The sequence below is a fragment of the Elephantulus edwardii genome, unplaced genomic scaffold (assembly GCF_000299155.1).
Source record: "Elephantulus edwardii isolate Elephantulus edwardi_28Jun2011 unplaced genomic scaffold, EleEdw1.0 scaffold00049, whole genome shotgun sequence".
Taxonomy (NCBI): domain Eukaryota; kingdom Metazoa; phylum Chordata; class Mammalia; order Macroscelidea; family Macroscelididae; genus Elephantulus; species Elephantulus edwardii.
This window is the reverse complement of record NW_006399799.1, coordinates 18,287,903-18,298,511: the sequence shown is the minus strand read 5'-3', so window position 1 is coordinate 18,298,511 and position 10,609 is coordinate 18,287,903.

The following is a 10,609-nucleotide window of genomic DNA, read 5'->3' as shown; positions in this document are numbered from 1 at the left end:
CTAACCAGAGGCCGCGCCTGGCGGTGAGGCTTGAAGGCACGTGGGCCGAGGTCCGCGAAGTCAGCGAGCGGTGGGCCTACCGCAGACAACCGGTAACTTTAGGGAAAGCCGGCGGGGGCGCTGCGGAGCAGATCCAAGGATGATAGAACTCTTAGCGGTGGATGGCTGAAAGTGGGAACCCGAGTTGGAGGATTAGTGAGCCCAGCTCGCTCTGGTTGCTCAGTTGAGGGCGCATCTAGGGCCCAGGAAAAGTGCCATCTGATGATGAAAAGGTGTCAACAGCACTTAATCCTTGGAGTGATTTAGCAATTAAAAATGATGGCCACCTCAGAAAAGCAGAAATCCACCTACCATGGACAGTGCACTCAGAGCATACTATGAGTTTTGTGTTGTTGGTTTGTTATTTTTTTTAAACTTAACACTATCTCCAGTTTTTATTATTATTATTAATTTTAATGAAAATTTACAGAGACTTTGGATTTCCATTCATTCATTGTTGCACTTTTCTCCCTGCCCACCCCTCCTTCCCCCCCACACACACCGAGTTCGCTCTTCTCTTTGAAAAGTAAAAGAAAAATTCTTTCATTGTTACACAATCCCTCCCCCCAAGTCCACTCCACTATGCAGACTTCGTTCTGGATTCCTGTCATAACAATAATACCTAATCATATATCCCTTTTAAACAGTTCTCTCCCCTGCTTCAATGCAGTATACATAATTTATCCCATTTTACTCAGTCTCCCCCCAATCCCGATGTCAGTCCCATTATACAACAGTGACACTATGCAGTATCTGTTCTTTTGTGACTGAGATATGTCACTCAGCATTATGTCCTCCAGGGTCACGCATTTTGTATAATATTTCATGAGTTCCTTGGTTTTCAATGTAGCGTAGTATTACATTGTGTGTATATACCAGAGCTTCTCTATCCATTCGTTTGTTGATGGGCACTTAGGTTGTTTGCAACTCTTTGCTGTTGTGAACAAAGCCGCAATAAACATGGGTGTGCATATATCTGCTTGGGTGGCAGTTCTGGTTTCTTTGGGGTATATTCCGAGTAGTGGAACTGCTGGGTCAAATGGAATTTCTATTTGCAACATTCTGAGAAAGCGCCATACAGCTTTCCATAGTGGTTGCACCATTTTACACTCCCACCAGCAGTGAATAAGGCTTCCAGTTTCTCCACAACCTTGCCAGCATTTGTTGTTTGCTGTTCTGTTAAATTTTGCTATTCTTACTGGGGTGAGATGATATCTCATAGATATTTTACTATGAGTTACTTTTAGGTAATAATTTCTCTTTCTGGGTTCATACGTCAGGCTAGAGACTAAAGTACCCCTAATCTAGGACATGTTCTTCGCAATTACTTGCTATGCATCAGAGAGCTGGACAATGACTAAGGATGACAGAAGTAGATGCCTTTGAATTGTGGTGCTGGAGAAGAGTCTTGAACATACCATGGACAGCCAAGAAAACAAATAGGTCTTTCTTGTAGAGGGTGAAACCAAGTTTCTCCTTGGAGGCTAGGATTTTGAAACTCTCTCACACATACTTTTGGCACATGGCCAGGAGGGGCCAATCCTTGGAGAAGGATATCATGCTTGGAAGGGTGGAGGGCCAACGAAGGAGAGGAAGACTCCAGATGAGATGGACTGATACAGTAACTGGGGTCATGGGGGTAGGTGTGTTGGAGTCAGTGAGACTGGCTCAGGATAGGGCAGGCTTCAGATCGCTATGGGTCACAGGCAACTCGATGGCACATAACAACAAGAACATTTAGATTAAGAGTTGTTGTTAGGTGCCCCCGAGGTGAATGTAACTTATAATGACTCTATGAACAGTAGTAGATCTGAAGCTTGCACTATCCTGTGCCATCCTCCTAAATTCTTGGATCTTCCTATCTTGCTGACCCTCTTCCTTTCCAAGCATGGTATCCTTTTCCAAGGGCTGGCCTCTCCTAAAAACATGCTCGACATATGTGAGACTAAGCTTCCAAGGAGCACCCTGGCCATACTTTCTCCAAGACATATTTGTTTGTTTGTTTGTTTGGCAGTCCACAGGATATTCAGTACTCCAATACTACAACTCAAAAGATTTTTCTTCTGTCATCATTAGTCATTGTCCCTTTCAGATACATAACAAGTAGTTGAAAAGACCATGACTTGAATCAGACGTACTTTCATCTTTAAACAACATCATTGCTTCGCAACATGTTAGAGAAGTCCTTGACAGCAGTCTTTCGCAATGCAGCATTATCTATTGATTTCTTGACTACTGGTGCCAAAAGTGTTGACTGTGGATCCGAGCAAGATGAAATCGTTGACAGCTTCAATCTTCTCTCCATCTATCATGATACTGGCCCAGTGGTTAGGATTTCTGTGTTCTTGAGTTGAGATGTAATCTATATTGAAAGCTGTAATCTTTGATATTCTGTAGCAAGTATTTAAAGTCCTCAGTTTTAGCAAGCAAGGTTGTATCATCTGTATAATGCATAATAAGGTTTGTTGACAAATCTTCCTCCAATACTGATGCCACACTCTTCTTTGCAAAGTCTAGCTTCTCTCAAATGATTGAATATATATGGAGAAAAGATAAGAATAATTTACCTTTAATTGCTAAGAACAGTACTTGCATATCTTATGTCTACTTTCTCTCTCTCTCTCTCTCTCTTGCTCTTTTTAGGTCCACTTATTTCAGTAGCTCAATAGCTCTGTGGTGGATGTTTTTTTGCTTACCAGATGCAAAAATGGAATTTAAGGAGGGTTAAACATATTACATTTTCCATCATTCAAGAGATCTGGAGACATAGAGCATTGGGAAAATCTGCTGTTAGGAACATCTCCAATGTCCTAAAAAGCAATGATGTCAATTTAAAGACAAAGGTATACCTAACTAAAGTCATAGTCTTTCTAATCACCTGCTATGCATCTGAGAGCTGGACAATGAATAAGGATGAAAGAAAAAGAATCAATGCCTTAAGTTGTGGTGTTGGAGAAGAATGTTGAATATCCCATGGACTGCCAAAAGAACAAACAGATATGTCTTAGAGAAAATGAAACCAGAGTGTTCCTTGAAGGAAGGATGGTGAAGCATCATCTCACATAGTTTGAGTGTATTGCTAGGAGAGGCTATTCCTTGAAAAGGGACATCATGCTTGGAAAAATGAAGGATCAACAAAAGAGAGAAAGACTCTCAAAGAGATGGATTGACACAGTGACTGCAGCAATGGGGTCAAGTGTGTCAAATGGTAAGGTTGGCACAGGATAGGACAGGGTTCAGATTTGTTGTTGGTAGGGTTGGTACGAGTTGTACTCAACTTAATAGCACTTAACAGCAACAATAACAAACATCTTGGCAGTCTGAGTCACCTTGATGATTAAGTCTTTGGCAATCATTTTTTTTAAAAGCATCTCTCCTCTTATGAGTCACATCAGGTGGCAGAGTGCTCCCACAGTTCTAACCCAGGCCTGAGTCCAGCAATCCCTGTGGCAATGCTCTGCTCTCACTATTGGTCTCTTTAACTCTTGCTGTCTGCTCCAGCAGCGAGAAGGGGGGTGTGGGGGGGGTGTGCACAGGTAGAAGTTGGACCCCTGATGAGATGGATTGATTCAGTGACTGGAGTAATGGGGGTAGGTGTGTCAGAGATGGTGAGATTGGCACAGGATAGGGCTGAATTTAGGGCTGTTGTACATAGGGTCTCTATGTGTCACAGGCGACTTGGCACATAACAGCAACATATAGAGAGAGATAGAGATAGAGATATAGAGGGAGAGAGATAGATAAGAGAATAACTTTTGCACTTAGGTCTGGATTAAACCCTTGACTCTGACTCTGTCTCTTTCAAGTCCTGACTCCTTGGGTTCTTCTGGGGTTTACTTTTCTTTTTAAAAAAACAACTCCAAAACCTAACACAGTAAGTAATTCATGAATAGATGTTGACCTAGAGGTCACTACTTGGTCAGTAGGAGTTGTCTTCCTACTTCCAGTCCAGAGTTCCTTCTTTTTACCTGGAGTTCCTGTGGCAGAGATAGAAACCAAGGCTTACCCTGAACTTGCTTCACAAGTTCTCTTGTTTCACAAACTTAGCTCTGGAACTTGCTTTATAAACCTCATCTGAGTCAGATGGATTAAAGTAGGCCCCATTGTACGATGTCAAACCAATTCTAACTTACAACAACTCTACAAAACAGAGTAGACCTGCCCCACAGGGTTTCCTGTACTGAAATTTATCGGAGCAGATTATCACTATTTTTCTCCTACAAAGTGGATTTGAACTAAGGGCCTTTTGGTTACTAGTAAAGCACTTACCCATTGTGCTAACAACAAAAAACCCAAACCAAAAACCTGTTGTCTTCAAGTCAATTCTGACTCATAGTAACCCTGTAGGAGAGCGTTGAACTACTCATGGGGTTTCCAGTGCATTATGGCAGTAGACTGCTTCGCATTTCTACTGCTGGCTGCTGCTGGGCTCAAACTGTCAACCCTTCGGTTAGCAGCTGAGGATTTAACTTCTGTGCTGCCAAGTCTCCAAAGAAGGCCTTAGGGAGGATATTTCTTGGGGATTGTAACAGGCAAGAAAACATGTCTTTAACAATAGTTTTAAAGGGAAAAGTGTCCTTTTATATAGGAGGACTCCTTATCATGATAGAAACCCTTTTTAGCCTTGTTGTTGTTGTGTGCCAAGTCGGAACCGACCCATAGCTGACCCTCCGATGGGAGGCAGTTAATTGCATGGGAGGAGATTGCTCATCCTTCTCCCACAGATTGAGTGGCCGGTGGATTTTACCTGTGTGTCTTCTGGATTGCAGTGCAGCTTCTTGCCACTAGGCAGAAGGGCAATTTTGAGAATGGCCTTCCTGGCAAATTTAGATACTTAACTATGTGGGTTTCTTCCACCCTGAAGTCTACAGCTGGTTGGTAGTCCTCCAGTCCTCCAATTAACATAATAATAGGACTTCTGACCTTGTATCTGATGACAAAGTGCTTCAAAGTGCTATAGAGCAAGGGTGTTAGTTTAAAGACTAAGGTGCACCTGATTCAAGTTGTGATATTTTCAATTGATTCCTATGCACCTGAAAGTTGGACAGTGACTAAGGATGCCAGGAGATGAATCAATGCTTCTGAATTGTGGTGTTGGTGAGGAAGTATTGACTATGCCATGCTCTACTCAAAGAAGAAACAAATCTGTTTTGAAGGAAGTACAACCAGAGCGCTACTTAGAGGCAAGGGTGGTGAAACTTTTTGTCTTTCTTATTTTAGGCATATTTTCAGGAGGATCAATCCTTGGAGAGAGAGATTGTACTGGGAAAAGTAGAGAATCTGGAAAAGAGAGGAAGACCCTCATGAGATGGCTTAACACAGTACACTTGGCCATGATGGAGATCACGTGGACGGTGCAGGATAGGGCAAGGTTTGGATTTGTTTCTCATTGGGCTGCTATGAGTTGTAGTCAACTTGATGGCACCTAATAACATTAAGGACGACTTTTTTAATGAATGGAAAAGAAAACTTTTGACCATGTTAAACTTTAACTGAATTACTGATAGGTTTGCTCTGAATCACAAACTTTCTTATTGTCCTTATATCGTACCTTGTTTACACAATGTGCTGAATCTTCTCCCCTGAGTGATGGTTCTGACTGGCAAAGTCAGCATCCAGCAAATGCAGGCATCACCAGGCCCAGGAACAGCCGCTAAATGAGTAACCTGGGCACCTGCAGGGGTTCCCTCTTGGCAACCTTGAACTCTGCTAAGACTTTTCAGGTGCCATGCCAGTGTTTGACCTTGTAGAGGACAGCATCTTGAAAAGGCATGGTTCGTGATGGCCAACACCCAGCCAGCCAGATGCCATCTTGAAAAAAGAAAACCTACAGCTAACCAGAAAGATCTTAGAAGCCATCTATGTTCAATTACTGATTTGCATAATTTCTCGTTTTCTGAAGATGACACAGCCTTTGTCTCAGAAGCCTATTTAAGAACCTTTCCTTACTGAGACAGATTCGGGAAGCTAATGCCCCATTTCTCCTATATGCTAACATATAAAGGAAAACTTCTGTTTTTTCTACTCCAATCCCTGTCTCCAAGATTAGTTTTTCAGGTGGCAGACAGCAGAACCACATTTCTCCAGCAACAGGTTCTCCATTCAAGAAGGGTCTTTGTTATAGTTGTTGTTGTTAGGTGCCAGGGAGTTTTAGTGTGACTCATAGAAACCCTGTAAACAGCTGATCTGAACCCTGTCCTATCCTGTGCCCTCCTCATCATCTCTGACACACTTGAGTCCATCTCATTGAGGGTCTTTCTCTCTTTTGCTGACCCTCCACCTTCATGGCAGTTGTTCAGGGCCCCTGAGTTGATCTGAGTCCTAGTGACCCTGTGTATAACAGAATGGACCCCTGCCCGTCCTGCGCCATCCTCACAATCTCTGCTGTGCTCACACCCATTGTTGGACTCTTCTCTAAGGGATGGGTAGACTATAAAGGGCCAGAGGCTGTGTCAACCCTGGGAAGGATCTGCAGATTCAGGAAAAGGCATCCCAAGGAGAGAAAGCACTGGTGCTACTACTGTGTCCATATTCAACTCACCTCTCAGTTTCCAGTTTTCAGACTACCAAATGGTGTGAATTTGGGTTATACAATCTACTGAGAGCCTGTCTGTAGTTGCAAATTCTCAGATGAGATTCCCCCACTCCCCCTTCCCTTCCATTTACCACCAAATTTAGAAGCAGACAATGTTCTTTGTAGCCCTTGGGTCTTGTCGGGGGGAGGGTAAGTAGGACAAGGATAGCTTTATTTCTTACCTTATGAGCACAGCCCTCTGATGCCCTTCCTGCCTTTGTGGAGAAGCTTCTGAATATACTCCCCACCATGAGAGGACCCTAGACGACTTTGTCCTCTCCCTAGTCCTTGATTCTCCTGAGCCTTGAAGATGTCAATTGGCATCCCATCAATTCCTGGGGCCTTATTTTTCTACCAGTGCCTTCAGTGTAGCTTGAACTTCTTCCTTTGTTGCCATCGGCTCTTGATCATCTCTTATTTCCTGAAAATTTTCAATGTCAACCAAATCCTTTTGGTACAGTAATTCTGTATATTCCATCCATCTTCTTTTGGTGATTCCTGGATCACTCAAGATTTTGGCCATAACACCTCTCAGTATTGCAACATGAAGCTCAACTTTGTTTTTCAGTTCTTTCAACTTTTGAAATGCTGAGTGACTTCTTCCCTTTGCTTTCAATCATTTGCTATGCATCTGAGATCTGGACAATGAATAAAGATGACAGAAGAAAAACTGATGCCTTTGAGTTGTGGTGTTGGAGAAGAGTATTGAAAATTCCAATGACTGCCCAAAGAACAAACAGATAATGTCTTGGAAAAAGTACAGTCAGAGTAGTCAAAGTGCTCCCTGAAGGCAAGGACAGCAAAACTTCATGTCCATGGTATAGATATGGTGGAGGGTCAGTAAAAGAGATAGAGATTGACACAGTGACTGGAGCAACGGGTCCAAGTGTGTCAGACATGAAGAGGATGACACGGGGTAGGACTTGGTGCAGATCTGTTTTTCATAGGGTGGCTATGAGTCATATTTGCAGCACCAAACAACAACAACAACAATCTCCAGGGCCTTAGCCTTTGCTTCCCCTCTCCACCCTTCTTGTGTTATCACTTCCTGAACTTGGAACTCAGACTCCCAGATCTCTAGCCCAGACCCTCCTGCATTGCAGACCCTCAGATATACATCCTCCATGAAGACTCTCTTTGAATAGATACAAAACTGCAGTGAGGACCTCCGTCACATCTTAACTCTGTTCACATGCTAAAAATGCTGCTTCCCCTGAGTTCACCAAGGCAGACACCTAGAAACCTTTTCTTTCATCAAGCCCTTGCCACAGCTGGTCCCAAGCCCTGATGATGATGCTTCATCTCTCACTTATCCTTCCATACTCCATCTGCCCTAGATCAAGACATCAGAATTTCTTGTTTATATTTTTGCAAAAGCTTTCACTGGTTTATCTGCCCCCATCTTGCCTTTTCAATTCCAATCTGGACACACAAACCAGAGCGATGTATCTGAAAATTCTTCAACACTTCCCTCAGGGCAAAACCCACATTCCTCGGTGTGATATTGAAGGCCCTTTAGGATCTCTCTAGCCTTTCTTCTCCCATTTCCACGTCAAACGGTGGCAGTCCTGGGAACACATCAGGCTCTTTTACACTTCCCTGGTTTTGCTCATGCGACTGCCTCTGCCCGGAAGGCTCTATTTCAGTCTGGGTTCAATTAGGAGAGAGAAGCTACTTATGAGCACACACACAAGATTTAATGTAAGAATTCTCTGTAACAGAGGATTGAAATAATGAGGGATTGGTTCTGTTGTACACAGGGTCACCACGAGTCAGCGCGGACTTGATGGCACCTGACAACAGCAACGGAGCTGAGGCAGAGAGCCCAAGGAAAAGCCCTCGACTCCCACCTGAGGCTGAGATCCAGACATAGTTAGAGAGGAGGTGGTCATGACGCAAAGGGTGCATTTAGAGCCGAGAGGCACTAAGTTGATGAACTCTATGGACCCAATGCCCCTTTTTTTAAACAGTTATTAGACTTTTAAGACTCAGTTCAAATATCACCTCCTCCATGACGACTTTGCTTACCCTCTTCCTCTTCCTGCCAAGCACAACTAATTCCTCGCCCTCTGTGAGTACACAATCCTCCCTCCTATCACAACATACACAAAGCAGTCCCACCTATACACTGTTGGTGGGAGTGTAAAATGGTGCAACCACTGTGTAAGGGAGTATGGTGCTTTCTCAAAAAGTTGCAAATAGGGGAGCTCTGGTGGCCTAGTGGCAAGGAGCTGCAACTACAATTCCAGAGGCGAACGGTTCAAATCCACCAGATGCTCTGCCGGGGAAGGAGGGAAAATCTCCTCCTGTACCAGTCAGATCTGATTTGACGGTACACGCACACACACACACACACAAAATTAAAAAAAAAAAGTTGCAAATAGAAATACCATTTGACCCAGGAGTTCCACTACTGGGAATATACCCCAAAGAAACCAGAAAGCAGATATATGCACACCCGTGTTTAGCGTGGCTTTGTTCACAATAGCAAAGAGTTGGAAACAACCTAAGTGCCTATCAACAAACGAATGAATAGAGAAGCTCTAGTATATTCACACAATGGAATACTACATTGTATTGAAAAATAAGGAATTCATGAAATATTATACAAAGTGTGTAACCCTGGAGAACATTATGCTGAGTGAAATATCTCAGTCACAAAAGGACAAATACTGCATAGTGCCACTGTTGTAAAACAAGACTGACATCGGGGTTGGGGGTAGACTGAGAAAGATGGGATAAATACTGTATACTGTATTGAAACAGATGAGGGAGTGAACTGTTTAAAAGGGATATGTGATTAGGTATTATTGTCATGACAGGAGTCCAGAATGAAGGCTGCATTGTGGAGTGGACTTGGGGAGAGGGATTGTATAACAATGCAATAATTTTTCTTTTACTTTTCAAAATAAAGGTGGCATAGTGGAGTGGACTTAGGGGGAGGGATTGTGTAACAATGAAATAATTTTTCTTTTACTTTCAAAGAGAAGAGTGAACTGAGGGGAAGGTTAGGATTGGGCAGGAAGAAAGGTTCAACAACGAATGAATGGAAATTCAAAGTCTCTGAAAACTTTCATTAAAATTAATTTTTAAAAAGGTATAAAAAAAACCCCAAGAAAACCCCCACCCCCAAAGCAGTCCTACTAAGGGATTTCTCTTTGTTTTATTTTTATTCATTCTTCGTTGTACATGTTCTTCCCTTCTTCCTCCTCCAGTCTATTTTGCAATGCACCCCTTGTTCCAGATTGTTGTCAGACATGTGTAAGGCCTAATCCTATGTTCCTTTTGGACACTTTCCCTCATCTATTCCAATGCGGTTCATTATCTGTCTACTCTTTTCCTATTCTCCCCCCAAGCCCCTATGTCAGTCCTATTTTATAACAGTGGTGATATACAGTATTTGTCATTTTGTGACTGAAATATTTCAGTCAGCATAATGTATTCCAGGCTTACCCATGTTGTGTAATGTTTTATGAATTCATTGTTTTCCAGTGCTGCATAATATTCCAATGTGTGATGAGGGAAGCCGACTATCAAATTTAATAATAGTAGACCAAATGCTGTATTGGGAAATGAGGGAAGCTTGATACAAACTGAAGGCCACCTTGGGGCAATGGGGTGTTCCCTAGGAGTTAACATTGTTCTTAGTTTGTGTCAAATGAACCCCTCCCTCTTGAGATTAGCATAAAGAGCAACTTGGCCTTATCTGTAAAAGACTTCACCATTATTCTTTGTTTTGTACTTCCTTGTGATTTTACTTTTATTATCTTATGATTCGTGATTTTACTTTTATTATCTTATGATTATAAATAAATACTCAGAGAAGCATGGCTGAGGTCTTCAGTCGAGAACTGTTGACCCTCTGTTTTACGCTCTCTGCTTTATCTCATTCCTGGCTATTTGTCTCTTTATTAATAATTATAAAATTATTCTATTCTTTGGGACCCTCGGTCTGCAACATTCTGGCACCTGAACTTGGGGCAAGGTGGTGGTTTT